At 39.7% G+C, this 15,378-nt stretch overlaps 1 protein-coding gene across 4 annotated transcripts in view; it reads left to right on the top strand.

Annotated features, from left to right (window-relative positions):
• The window catches only part of SCEL (sciellin), a 321,637-nt gene that overhangs the window by 149,705 nt on the left and 156,554 nt on the right, over window positions 1-15,378 (top strand). For all 4 annotated transcript variants that reach the window (XM_019444130.2, XM_019444129.2, XM_019444126.2 and 1 more), the window contains one exon: window positions 8,034-8,308. The gene's annotated coding sequence lies outside the window, so the exon portion shown is untranslated. The remainder of the gene's footprint in view (window positions 1-8,033; window positions 8,309-15,378) is intronic.

The following is a 15,378-nucleotide window of genomic DNA, read 5'->3' as shown; positions in this document are numbered from 1 at the left end:
CTGAGCTGAAGCTGGACACTTAACTGACTGAGCCATGCAGGTGCCCCCCTAAATAAGACCTTTTTAATGTTGAGTTTGTTATTAAGTTTTGATAGAAATTTTTCATAAATTCTTTTTTTAATTTTTTTTAGAGTTTATTTTTTGAGAGTGAGAGAAAGTGCAAGTGGGGAAGGGGCAGAGAGCAAAAGAATGAGAGAATCCCAAGCAGGCTCCACACTTTCAGCATGGAGCCTTGATGTGGGGCTTGTGAGATGATGATCTGAGCCAAAGTCAGACGCTTAATCAACTGAGCCACCCAGGCGCGCCTTTCATAAATTCTTAATTCTTTTATAGACAAACTAATTTAGAGTAAAATAACCTTTACAAAGAATAACCAATAACCTGTAATTTTGTACTGAATTTAAAGGTGAAAGCATTTGTAATGTAAGCACAAACACACTTGGAAGTTTCAGGAAAGTTTTTAGCAGAGAAGTCCTGTTAAGTCATGAGTGGCAGCAGGGGCAAGGACAGGTGAGGCAGAACTTTTATCGTTAAATGCATCTTGGGCAGCAGTGACCCTGGCTTTGGACAAGATTCCTTATAATTATCTTTTTCTCCCAAATCTATTGCAAAATGTAGAGTTTCAAGTGCTCCCAGGAGATGGTTATGTCAGTGACAATGAATTTCATGGTGGAAAGTCTGTGTGATTGGAGTCCATTTGGAATCAGTTATTTCCTCATGAACAGTTTGAATTTATTTTGGGTCAGTCTGAGTAAATGTCAAGTGCTTTTTCACATGGTGAAAGTGAGCTCTTCTGTGGGCACTTCCTATGAAACCCAGATATCATGGCAAAGATAGTTCCTCAGTCTTTCATGGACAATTCCCCAAATCCAAACTCTTCTGAAAACTCAGACTTTGTTTTTACAACTTCATTGATGATATTATTGGAGATGACCTGATGTAGCTAGAGTTTTAACTAGTTCTACTTATTATAAATATTTGTACGTTGAACGGTGGAAATATTAATGTTTGACTACACATGCTGCCCTAGAGCCTGCCAGGAGTGTTCCATAATGTGATATGTGCACAAAAATCAGAGCATTTCTGAATTCCCAAACACCTCTGACTATAAGGGACTCAGAAAAGGGATTTAGGTCTATACTATATAAATATTTGTGTTACTACTACTAAGTAATGATATTCTTTCATGAAACAAATATTTATTGTATGCATACTGTGACAGGCACTGCGCTGGGGTGGGATATACAATAGCAAGGAAAACATGTATAATCCCTGCTGTCTAGTTGGGGAAACAATCACATGCACAGCTATATAATTATAGACATATCTTTGTCTATCTATCTGTGTATCTGCATGTTATATATATATTTATATATATCAGATATATATATTATATATTATTGTATACAACATATCATGTACATATTAAATATGTGCTTTATATAATTATAGATATATATTATAGATAATCACATGTACAGGTATATAATTACAAATTGTGTTAGATGGTATGAAAGAAAAGAACAGAGTTCAGGAAAAAATGGGGGAGGGTCTAATTTAGGTTGGTGGATCAGGGAGTATTTGAATGAAAACCTGAAGAGTTACAAGGAGTAGCAGGTGAAGGGGATGGGGAAAATAGCCCATCTAGAGGAAACAGGTTGTGCATAGGTACAGGGGTAGGAAAAATCTTGGCAAACAGGAAGGGTAGGAAAAGACCATATGCCTAGGGCATGGCAAGGGATAAGAAACTAAGATGAGATGAAGATTTAGAAGCAGCAGAGGCTAGATTATTCTGAATGGGCCATGGAAAAGACAAATGTATTTCTATTTGCTGAGGAGTGATATAATCAAATTTAATTTTTAAATTATTCTAGGATATAATACGAATTCTAAGAATGAATTGGAATTGTGCAAATTGGAAGAAAAAAACATTTCAGGTGAGAGATGAAAAGAAGGAAAGAACAGAGTGAAGGAAATGGAGATGGAAAGAAAGAGATGGAATCAAAAGGTAATCTAGAGAGAAGACTGGCAGGACTTAGTAATGGATTGGCCACAGCAGTTGAGGGAGAGGCTTGCTATTTTCTGGATGAATGGAGGTGTCATTTGCCAAGAAGAAGAAGATTGGAATAGGAGTGTGTTGGTTGGGGCCGGGGTGAGGGGAGAGCAAGAGTTATGTTTTAGACACGTTAAGTTTGTGATGTCTGTATGATATCCAAGTGGACATGTCAAGTAGACATTTGGATACATAGATGTGGAGCTGAGATATAAATCTGGAGGCCATTAATTTGAGAGTTGTAATACAGATAGATTTAAAGCATAGGAACAGATGAGGATACATAAAGAATGAAGACAGAGAAGTTCAAAAACTGACCTTCAGCCTTGTTGAGGAATTTCAACATTTAAAAATCAGGTGAAAGAGGAAAAGGCAACAATGGGGAGTGAGAAGGAGTGGCCAGACTGGTAGGAGAGGAACCTGGTGACTGTGGCATCAAAAAATCGAAGGGCTCCTGGGTGGCTCAGTCAGTTGGGCATCCAACTCTTGATTTCGGCTTAGGTCATGATCCCAGGGTCACGGGATCGAGCCCCATGTCGGGCTCCATGCTGAGCTTGAAGCCTGCTTGATTCCACCCCCTGCCCCCGTCTCTCTCTTTCTCTATCCCTCTGTCCCTCCCCCAACTAAAATAAAAAATAAAAAAAAAATGTAAAAATACAGAAGAATGGAATTTAAGAAGCAAGTGCTCAAGAATGTTGAATGCTGTGAAGAAGTAGGAGAGAAGGGATCTGAATGGCTCTTCGTTTTTGACAAGTGAGTTGTGCCTTTTGTGAGAGCAGTTTCCATAACCAAATTGTGATAGGTCAATTGGTGATAGGGTGGGGTGAGTTTTTGTTTGTCTGTTTGTTTTTGTTTTTGTTTTTCTCCAGAAGCTTAGTTTTGAGGGAGACACAGAGAAACAGAGACAAATAGAGATAGATGCAAGGGCAAAGGGATTATTCAAAAGATAGGAGCTATGAGCTCATGCCTGAATATTGATGGGCACTAATGAGGAGAGAGAAAAAAATGCTGAAGATGCCTTGGAAAGAAGGGATTGAAGGAGTTGAGGCCAATGTTTACTCTGTATCAGGGTACCATGATACACTGGATACAGGATACAGACACACTGTGATGTTACATACATTAGCCCACTTTAAGCCTTACAACAGCACTACGAAAAAATATCACAGTTATAACAAACACGTCATTAGAATCTAAATGACTAGAAGTCCAGTGCGAATGACTCCAGGTTACTCACATCTACTAGAAATATCCTCGGAGTTCAGAGGAAAGTGCAGATGTTTCTATACTGCTCCCCTTACTTGTCTTCCAGTCACTGCCAACTTTGTTCTCAGCAGGAGCTCATGGAATTCCTTCTTCCCTTGGTCTTCTCCTCATTCCCACATCATTCTCTGCCCTCTCCTTCAGTGCTGACTATATCATTGTACTACTTTGACCTACACTGATGAGTTCTCTTTGCATTGTATCCCCCATTCTTGGGAAGCATCCATAAAGTCCAACAGAAGCTAATCTCGATCAGTTCACATAGTGCATCTTGGACTTACTCACTTAATGAAATGACTGTTGTGTGCTAGGTACTGTACTATATGGTGGTAAACAAACAGACATGGGGTTTATGGTCTAATGTGTGTGCATGGATGAGGGAGTGCAAAGGCTTAGTGAGTGAACCAGCAAATTATTTTAAAAAGATAATTTCAGGGGTGCCTGGGTGTCTCAGTCTGTTAAGCGTCCGACTCTTAATTTCAGCTCAGATCATGATCTCAGGGTTGTGAAATCAGCCCTGCGTGGGGCTTGATGGGGAGTGAAGAGCTTCTCTGTGCCCCTCCCCCACATGCATGTGCTCTCTCTTGCTCTCTCTCAAATAAATGAATAAATAAAGAAATAAATAAGCTTAAATAAAGAAATAAGCTTAAAAAAAAGATAATTTCAGTTTATGATGAATCTATGGAGAAAATAAACCAGAGCAATGTGGTAGAGAACTGAATATTTTCTTCAGATTGGGAGGTCAGGAAAGTTCTGAATATTGTGCTGCAAGACCCCTCTCCACTGAGGGTGAGGATGGACACAAAGAGAACCCACCTTGACCTCCAGGGGAGAATGAGAAGAATCACAGGAGTTAAGGGGAAGGGGTCAAGGTCCAGTGCCCTACAGCCATTTCACAGATAAAGATGCTGAGGGCAGAGTTATCTGGCCTGCTCAAGGCCCTTTGACTCAAAAGGGATAACATTACAATTCCAGCCTCTCTATCTAGTTATTTCCCGAACAAAAGCACCAGTTCTAAGCCTACAGTATTCCCTGGGAAGCCTTGAACAGGCTGATTTACCTGGGTCTACAAGTGAGGCTATTACCAAAATAAGCATCTTTGGGCAAAATGATTTATGTGCAAAAGTATTGTGACTCTTTTGGAGACAATGGGCAATGTCAAATCAAGATTTTCCCTGCCACACCATGTCATCATTGTAAAATGTCATTTTTTTAGACAGGTCTTAACATTCTGCCAAAGGCCACTTAGTCTTTCCCTTCTCTTCTAGGAAGGAATGTGCCTAAATTTTCCCAGAAAAATGGGTGTTCCCTTCAGAGAAATAGATTGCTCAACCTTGCTCAGTGGCAGCCAACTACAGAGAATCACAACAATTAAGGCAGGATTTGTTTTTTTTTTTCATATCCTACCAAAAGTATTGCATAGAAATCCAGGGCTCTACATGGTGGTCTGTGCTTCACCATTTCAGGAAGGGGTGCAGGAATTGCTATTGCTTGATTGGTGTGGCAGTCCCTTCAAGATTCCCACCAGATACCTGGGAGTGCCATGAGGTATAACTGTGGAGCATGGACTGGGAAAATATGGAGAGGTGCTTCTTCTGGTTAGTCTTTTATCTTGAATACAGTTTAGGAGACTAAATGGAAATTGCCTATATAAAGCCAAGAAACAGCCTATCTGTTTTAAAAGAGAGAAAAGGGAATGCAATGATAATTACATGGTTAGAAAATAAGATTTATGAGGAAAGATTAGAGAAGATGGGGAAGGGTGAATAGAAGGCTGAAGGCATCAGATCCAAGATTGGTGCTTGTTTCTATTTCCTCCCCATCGCTGGGCAGGACCTCAGATTCCCCTGAAAATCCTCTGGAGTACTTCAAGGAATCTCTCTAAGCTCTGCTTCCTACCTTCTTCTGGTGTCCTCTTCCCTTTCTCCCCCATTTCTTCATGCCTGGTTTATTTCTCCCTACGGAAGCCTGTAGTTAATTGTCTTATTGAGCTGTGTTGTTTTCTGGCTCTCTACCCTTTTCATAAGAACCATTTGCCACTCCCATCTAGTGGTTAACTAAAAGAAGACTGTGTTGGTTTCTGGCACATAATTTTGCTTACTAAATGTTTTTTGAATTAAATATTCACAGTATCGTTGCTTTGGCTATCTTGTTAGTCTGGTGCTTCATGAGTGAATGACACAGAGAGAGAGAAAACAAAGTCTCTGTATTCACACCAATTCCCAGTAGCTTGATTTTCCCATTCCAGCTCACATCCATGAAGATCTTTCATCAATTTTCTCAGACTGGTGTATTAGTGGGGACAGGCCAACTGTTACAACACAGAATGCCAAAATTTTAAAGTTGAGAATTTGGATTGAAAATCCAAAATAAAAATTTGTCACTCATATTACAACCTTAGCCTGGCTGGCTGGCTTTACTGGGCAGGTGTCCTCCAAATAGCAATGTAGGCTTTAGATCCTTTTCTTTTCTTTCTTTTTTTTCTTTAAATTTTTTATTTAAATTCTAGTTAGTTAACATACAGTGTGATATTGTTTTCGGGAGTAGAATTTAGTGATTCATCACTTACATATAGCACCCAGTGCTCAACATGACAAGTGCCCTCTTTAATTGTCCATCATGCATTTAGCCCATGCCCCACCCACCGACCCTCCATCAACCCTCAGTTTGTTCTCTATGGTTAAAAGTCTCTTATGGTTTGTTTCCCTCTTTCTTTTTCCCCCTTTCCATATGTTCATCTGTTTTTATTTCTTAAATTCCACATATGAGTGAAATCATATGGTATTTGTCTTTCTCTGACTGGCTTATTTTGCTTAACATGATACACTCTAGCTCCAACTACATCATTGCAAATGGCAAAGTTTCATTCCTTTTGATGGCTGAATAATATTCCATATATATGGATTATTCCATATATATAATATTCCATATATATAATATTCCATATATATATATATATATATATATATATATATATATATATATATATGTATACCATATCTTCTGTATCCATTCATCAGTCAGTGGACATTTGGGCTCTTTCCATTGTTTGGCTATTGTTGATGCTGCTGCTATAAACATCCAGGTGCATGTACCCCTTCCAATCTGTATTTTTGTATCATTTGGGTAAATACCTAGTAGTGCAATTGCTGGGTTGTAGGGTAGTTCTATTTTTAACTTTCTGAGGAACCTCCCTACTATTTTCCTGAGTGGCTGCACCAGTTTGCATTCCAACCAATAGTGCAAGAGGGTTCCCCTTTCTCCACATTCAGAGCCTTTTCTTGATCCTTAGACTTCTCCATTCAATAGGTGCAGTGGGAAAAAAGAGAGAAAGTGTATATGAGGCTTGGAAGTAGTATATGACTATTCATATACTGTTCATTCTATTCATATCCCATTTACCAACACCAGTCACAAGGCTACATCCAATTGGAAAAGTGGCCATACCTTGACACCAAGAAGTGTACTTGGAAAGAAAGGAAAAATCATTTGGTGAACAACTAACTCATTGCTGGCACAGATGCCATGAGGGAGTGTCTGCTTCTATTAATCAAATGACTAACTAAAATATTAAGTTAAAATATGGCTACCATAAAGGGTATATACAAAGTTCGCAAAGAGTCTTACTATTGGGAAACCATTACATTTTGACATACAGAGTTAAGGAAATGAAATCAAATGTATGAAATTATATTGAAGATTAAAAACATACATGGTTGATATGCCAGAATTGTGACACTGCCAATATATTAAATGTTTCCATGACGAAACAATTAGGAATATTATAGTATCCACTGAAGACAATTCAGTCACATTTTTGCCATTTTTGCAGGATATTTGACCCCTTCCCATTTCTCTCATTTTTCATATCTTCAAAAGAAGAAAATCCCCCTTGTTTTATCTGCTTACATGTGTTATCATGAAAGAATGAATGAACAAATGAAAAATTGAAAAAGAAAGGAGGGATGGGGGAGGAAAAATCATACTTAATACATGAACACACGCACACTTACTTTTACATTTTAATGCTGTTTTGTTAAACAGTTGAGCCCGATAAATTTTGAGATTTTTCTCCCAAGTGTGAAAAAAAATAAACATGCAGAATTTTATTTCAGTATTTGCTTTGGCATCAGGCTTAATTATTTTTCTTTTCTTTTAGTTATACCTATATATATATATAGGTATATATATATATATATATATATATATATATATATAGGTTATACCTATGTGTATATATATATATATATATATATATATATATATATATATATAGGTTATACCTATATATATATATAGGCAGCTTAACCCTCTGCCTATCAGCATTAGCTCCTGGTGCAGGAGTACTATGGGCTTCTGGTGGAGGACATGTTAAAAATAATGAAAGAACAAACAATTTCACAAACACCAATACCTGGAGGAGGTTTGGGGAGAAGAGCAGAGCCTGGAGTGAATAAGTAGAAACAGCTCCAAACCAGATTAAAGAACAAAGAGCCCAACTTCTTCCCCAAACAGTCAACCTTTATACGAGTTTTGTGACTCATTCAAATGGCATCACTGGGTGTGAGGATGGAAGGGACAGGAAGGGCTCAGAGCAGAGCAACAAGGGGCCTACACTAGCAGTCTGGCAGATTTGATTTTGAAAATTCTGTTGATATTCAGGAAACTAGAGCTTAATGTCTTTCCACATAATCATTCTTTCCTCCCTCTTGTACAGAGCAACTCCAATGTGAGAAATGCTATGTGAGACACTACCCAGTCAATACATCCTTTTGAGGTATATCAGTTAAGCTTGTCCAGCAGTTCAAGAACCTCAAGGTTGACTATCCTTCACAAAGGAGGCTAACCAGCTCCCGTGTCTGGAAGGCATGGCCTGAGGCAGCACTGACACCTGGGAACAAAGTGGAGAGCCATCTCTGGAAGCCCTGGGCCTTGCCTCTGGATGGAAGATTCTATTGCCTTAAAAGGGAAGTGCCCAGGGAGATGTGTTGGGTGAGTCGCATCTCTTTTACCTTCTACCTTGCTATCTCTTCTTTTACCTTCTACCTTGCTGTCTCTTTCATCCCGTCAACATTTATTGAATTACAGATGTGCAAGACAATCTGGACAATTGAGTGATGTGTGAGACACAACCCTGCTTTTTAGGAATGGACAGCAACTATAATATAAGACAGACAGGGCTATCTGAAAGATATAGTTAGGAACTGTACGGTACACCTCTCTCCTGGTGAGACTGGGGAGGTTTCAGAGAGGAACCTATTTGAACTAGGCTTAAAAATGTCGAACTTGCAGGCACTTTAGGTCCGACCATTTACCTTTGTATATGCCTAATTTATTTTACAATCTGTCCTGAAATTTACCTAGTTATAGGCTAGGTGTGCAGTGGAGCCAGATATATAAATTTGGTGCTCAAAACCACTGCAGTGTATGAAGGCTGTTCAGGAATCTTAGAAATCACTAATTCAAACTCCCCTGTCTCTCGTGGTAAGTAGAATCACTCCAGTGAACCCAAGTAGCCAAATATTTAAGGCATGCCTGATTCTACTGCCCCTGTGTGAATCTGGTTCATGAGATGGAAAGGCAAACCCAGGAACACATAAATTATTAGAGGGGAGATTTGAATAAAACGTGGTCAGAAGACCCATTATAAGATGTCTTATGTTAGGCTAAATGACTTGTTTTTCAGTGCATTCGTATGAAAAATAAGTATTACCTACAAAAATGTAAGCCAAATTGTTCCATAAATTAATCACAGCTATATTTCAGACAAATGGTCGGAGGTCTAAGTATCTGAGACCTATGTATCACACGTGCTCCCTTTTACTGTCGACAAGTTAGGATTAGTCTCTCACTCTGAAGGAACAAGGATGTAGTTATTTCCCTTTGTGTCGGCTCAAAGTACCTAGAGCCTTTTCCTCCAAGGAACCAGGGTGATGTTCAAGGAAATCCCCATACTGGTTGGCCCAGCTCTGCTTCAGGAAATCAAAATGTGTTGACCCTGACTTCTGTCTATATTCATTTCTCTTATGCCTCCAAGATTCTTTAGTTCCCTTTGACAATTGCAGACTGAATCTATAGCCACATTTCCATGGGTAATTCAGCAGTAGCTGATTTGGAAAGCTTCTTGAATGTGACATCACAGTATACACATTCTTCTACTTTAAAATGGCTAAGAGAAAAATTATAGAGTGGAAATAATGGAAAATATTAGATGCCAAGGACCTTAAAACACCTTTTAGCTTTAAGGTCTGGGAATCTACATAATGTATAGGATTAACTTTTCTTCGTGTTTTCCTCACTCCTATCCCAATTCTCTTTTTGGGAAGATTTTTAAAGAATAAGAGCTGAGTGCTTCAGTGTCTGTCACCATTTTATCTGCATTTTCACGAGGTTTTAGCAATCTTGTGAGTCATCTCTTCTTCACCTCCCACAAATAGCGTGGGTTAAGTAGAGCCATGGGAATTTTTTTTTTTTAAAGTAATAATTCCAGCATTGGAATCTAAAACAACATCACTTATATTAAAAACACACACACGGTGAATGACCTACCATGTAGCTTACCTGCGAGTGTTCCATTAGGCAGATGCCAGCGATTTGTGTTTTGGGTAGTAAGTATCCTTGATCTTCTGCTGTTTTGGAGGCAGTGTTTGACAGCAGAGTGTGTTGGAGAATTGACCTCATTACATCATATGTGCTGAATCACCATCCTACAACTCTTGTCCCCAAGGCATGGGGCAGAAGGCACTGCTTGTCATCACACTGTTATGGAAATGTGTGCCAGTAAAAATCTTGGCAGGCTTGTGCCACATTTTTACTGTTGTTTCTCAGTAACGTTACATTAATGTAATCAAGAAGGTATTTTGTTCTCTGTCTCTCTGCCTCTGTCTCTCTCTAAACAATCAACTGCGTTTAAAATCTTTTCTTTTGAAGCTACTGATCTGTGGGCTTGCCTTGCAACATCCCAGTGGTTTGACTGTCCTCTAGTGGCTGTTTTGAATCATAGGTTTCAAAGAGAGAGTTTGTCGTTTTGTTTCTTTATCGTGTCTCAAATAAAAACCTGTGTGCTGGGAATTGTCCTTTAAGGATGTGATGCTTTTGTGTTTGAAAAAACAAGAGAATAATGATGAATTTTAATCTCTATTTTGCTTCATCTTTGCTACAGTTTGAAAACCCCAAACCATTGAAATGTTAAGTAAATTAACCCACGTCTGTGCAGCCTCCATCAATGAATGCAATAGTTTAAGAATACTCGCTTTTGAAGAGCAAACTGCTTTTGTCTGTGCCACTCGATTTAAGGGAAAACTACTTCTGGAATCCTTTCCAAGCTCTTCATACTCAGAATAATTTCTACTGCCACTCTAATTATCAGCCAGGACGCTTATTTGTAATCACCAGCTTTCAATAATTTAAATAGGTAGTTTTTCAGCCAACTATTTTTATTCAAAATGTGACAAAGGCTAAAATTACATGTTGAATTTTATCCAGATGCTGTCTTCTTTTAGGACATGCCAACTGATGCAGAGCGATTGTTCATTTTCTTATAACATGTCAGAAGCACATCTTTATTTCATGAATCTAACTAGCAATCCAAAACACAGTCTGCAATTTATGTATCAGTTCATTAGCTTATCAGAACCAGCAGGCAGGGCATTTTAAGATTTAATTCAGTGTGCTGAATCATCAAACATAACCACACCCAAGCTGTGTTATCCTTCAGGTTTTGGAGATGAGCTTTTTACTGTCTAACTAAATTTCAGCAGGGATCATTTGGGTGCTTACATTTTTCTCCAATAATAATAATGGCCACTTTGAATAAATTTGCCAATATGGCTATCACTACTTAATATTTCTATAAAGACCCTTAAAGTCTCTTGTTTAAATTTTTTAAATTCCTTTTTGTATACAAAATGGACCAACTTTTTGACCTCAAAAAGAACTGAATAAGACAGAATCCAGATTCCTTAAGAAAAAATTTCTGCTGTTTCAAACTTTTTTTTTTAGTCTAATAATTACCATCTTCCACGCCGGCAAGGGGGTTCACTCAGAAAAGTCCCAAAGCTGCAAAATTGCAAAATTGAGAAGCTAGGTTAAGGGTTTTTCTGTTTTGTGAAATTTGTTAGATTTTGCCAAGTCCCTGGTTTTGCACTGAAAAAGTTTCAGGGTAAGCTTGTTGTTCTCCTTTGTCAGGGTCTTTGTTCAAATAGTGTCCATGGAGTGGGTAATTTCTATCAACGAATATGGATACAAAGAGTTGCTTCAGTGCCGCTCAGTGTCCTTCTGTCAGTCCCTTGTAGGTCCCTTCTCCCGGTTCTCATTGTGAGTTTTCCAAGCTTTCAACCCTCTCTTCCAATCCACCCCACAACTCCCTGTACTCAGGGTCACCAGATGACCTTCGCTCTTACCTCACAGAGGAAGTAGACTCTATTTACAAGAAGTCCTTCAAGTACTTTTCATTCGATAAACATACCTACATTTGCAATCTCAGGGGCAAGGAGACTCCTCTGATTTTCCAAAACCGGTCCCTCTATCTCACTCCTGTTTCCTCAGAGCCCTTGCTCCACCCTTGTCTCTTTTCTTGCATACATCTACAGTCTCTCACTGATCACTGACTCAGTTTGCTCAGCATGTAAACCTGATGTGATCTCTCCCAGAGGATTGCTTTAGGATCCATCAGAGTCCAAGTGACAGCTCCCAGCTCCTTCCTGAACACAGAGGCCACAGGTGGCTCCTTTGACAGAGCAGCCATGTTTTCAGTTATGTGGCCTTGACACACTGGCTTCAAGGGATTATATTATGGATAGGAGCTGTAGCCAAAGACAGCAGATGTAAGAGCTTTAGCCAAAGACAGCTCAGATTTGAGAGCCAAAACTACATGGTGTCTGAGTCCTGGTTGGATTCCTGTTTGCAAGCAATAGAAAATGATTCTGGCTAATTTAACCTTAACAGACTATTTACTGGAAGGATGTCTGTGGCTCAGATATCTAGAGGGACTCGGAGGACCTGGCTTAGAAAAGAGGTGGGAACCAAGGTGGTCTGCAGTGGGGAGCACAGCAAAAGCTATGCAAGAAGAGTAGAGTATTCAGCCTGCTGCCTCCACTCCTGCTCCTTTGTTGGGCTGGTCTTCAGCTGTCCCTATACTTGTGTGACGGGCCTAGGCTGAGTGACATGCTTGCTCCACAGCCAGGCTGGGCAGGGAGAGAGAGCACTGGCTCTTGGTTACTGTGTAGGATGTGGGTTCCATGCCCATTTCTATACAGTAGGAGATACCCTAGAGAGGAGATTCTTAGAGTGTTAACAGGAGTTGGATGCTACAGAGTCCAAACCAACAAATGATGATTGTAGATGGTTCTCTAACACAAGGAGGGGCTCTCATGGAGAACGTGAATGTGAGGCAAGAGGAGATCAGTGGAAAGCAGTAGGAATAGAGAAGCAATAACAGAGAGAAGCAAAGATGAGCTAGACTCAGAGCAGGCGAGACACGCAGTTGTGTCATGAAAATGGTAGAGTCACAAGAGGAGAAGAGATGGATTGATGTCCACCCTCAGGGGTAGTGAGACAAATAGTGATTTTAGGTGCTGGATTTCTGGGGATACTTGAGCTGGCTCAATTCTGAAAGAGTAGATAGATAGTGTTATCTAGTTCACAGCCTTTGGAGTCAGAGAATCATGGGGGTCCCTGAGATTCATATCCCAGTTCAACACTCACCCACTCACCTTGGACATATTTTTTAGCCACCGCATCCTCACTTTCCTAATTTGCAAAAACTGTACCTACATCATTTTGTTGATGTAACAATAAAATGACAATACATTTAGGTTCTTAGCATAGTTCTTGGCATATTATATGTTAACTGTTATTATTACTCTTATTATTTCATATCTCCCATGACTTTACAAATGTTATTCTATTTCTTTATCTTCATAGAAAAGACCAACTCACCTTTAAGATATAGCTCAGATGTTACCTTCTCTGCAAATACACTCATGAATATTCCCCCTGCCCTAGGTAGAACTGATAATTCAAGGCAACACTTACTGAGTGACTACAATATGCATGGTGCAGCATTTTTCTAGGTGCTGGAGATAGCAAAGATGTCAAAGACATAGTTTGGTTCCTCAGTAGTCTACAGCTAGAGGGAAAAACAGGGACATAAACACACAATTTTAATATCTTCCAGTAAGTACCGTGATAGAGCTAGGACAGAAGAGCACCCCGCTTTCCATTTTCTCCCACTTAAACCATGCCTCTATTGCAGCAGCCATGCCATTGTGAGTATACTTTTTGAGCACACAAATATATATCTTTTACATCTTTTTATCTCTAGGACATATTAAGCACCCAGTATCTTTGTTAGATCAAGTATGATTCCATTATATCTTCACTGAAAAACTTACTAATTTTTGGAGATATCATTCCCACTATGTATTACTATCTGAATAAAGTTTTATTTTGAACTTCCCTAAGTTACTTCCTTACCAAAAGTTAAGGTTCAGTCACTGCTCAATGTTATCACCTCTAATCTGGTTGAAATTTGATTGAAGCGAGGGGGACTTGTCCGGAGAATACCAGGTTGAAGCTTGAGGGAGTCCCACACACATAAGATAAAGCCCCACGTATGGGGAAAGCTGAGGCATGAGAGGAAGTAGGGCTAGGGGCGCAGGTAGAGATGGAGCTGGACTGACCCTTGAGTGGTGCAATTGGAGTCCTAGGGGGAGAAGGGGGAGGGAGCAGAGAACACATAGAGGCATCCACCGTGTGTGAGGAGGAAAGAGAGGCCAGTGGGACTGGAGCAAAACAAGGCAGAGAGCAGAGGCCAGAGACGGGATAGGGATGAGGGAGAAAGAGTCCAGTTATTCATTTGCTTGGGGATTATGTGAAACATTGGCATGCACAACGCATGCTCAGGCAGGGTTGAATGAATTTCCTAATTGTAATGAGGAGGGATGTATGAGAGTGTCAGAATAGTGGTCCCTGGGTGTCAGGTGGGAGAATAACTGCCATCCTCACAGCTCCAGGTGAGCCAGGGTGAGTAGGACAGGGAGGAGATGAGGACCCAAGAAGTAGGGCTCAATCCACGTTGTGGCATCTTTCTCTGATTTGAGCATTATGTTATACAAACCTGTGACCGAAATGCATGTGCCTTGCTCAGTCACCTACGGGATCATTCACCCACATTTTTTTTTTTATTTTTTGAGAGAGTGCAAGGGAGGGGCAGGGGCAGAGACAGGGAGACAGAGGATCTGAAGTGGGCTGTGTGCTGACAGCAGCAAGCCTGATGTGGGGCTTGAACTAATCAACCACGAGGTCATGACCTGAGCCAAAGTCGGGCACCGCCAACTGAGCCAACCAGGTTATTTTTAAATAACCATAATTTTTAAATGTTACTTTTTCTGCTTTTGATTTTTTAAGGTAAAATTTGTCAATGATGATTTTCTTCATTTCTGGGTCTTTTATGTTTGCAACTATGACTTGTGTTGATTAATGGCTAAACACTGTATGAAAATATAATAAAGCGTTATGGAAATTCTGAGCAACTAGATTATTTTTTGCTTTTGTCACTCAGAATTGGCAACTTTGCAATTTGTGTTTTATCTCTTTTGGATGATTGCCTTGATCAATCAAACCGAATAGAAATAAAGCCTACTTTAGGTGGGAGTGGGGCATGGGCAAGTAGACTTTGGCCAAGTAGAGCTGACGATCTTTCAGGGCTGGAAAGGAGCTTGTCCAATTTCTTCATTTTGCAATGTGGAAACTGAACTTAGAAAGGCCAAATGACTTGCCAGGGCCGTCCTGGGGGAACAGAAATAAGAACCCATGTTTCCTCTCCTTAGTCGAATCATAGAATCATTAATATTTGGTACAGAGAGTAGAAAAACTCTAAACACTGGGTAAGTGGAGGTGGAACTTTTTAAACATTTAAATCAGGTTTTATTGACCTATTATTCATATATAATCTCCATTTCAAAGGTCTAGGGTCTATTTTGAGAATCCATGAAGAATTTGGGGAAGATAGTGAAATGGTCAGATTTATACTTTAGGAGTTACTCTATCAAGACTTACTC

This window comes from Panthera pardus, unplaced genomic scaffold (assembly GCF_024362965.1).
Source record: "Panthera pardus isolate Hobbes unplaced genomic scaffold, ASM2436296v1 HiC_scaffold_1, whole genome shotgun sequence".
Classification (NCBI taxonomy): Eukaryota; Metazoa; Chordata; class Mammalia; order Carnivora; family Felidae; genus Panthera; species Panthera pardus.
Note: the sequence above shows the minus strand (reverse complement) of the source record. Positions and strands in the feature narration are given on the sequence as shown.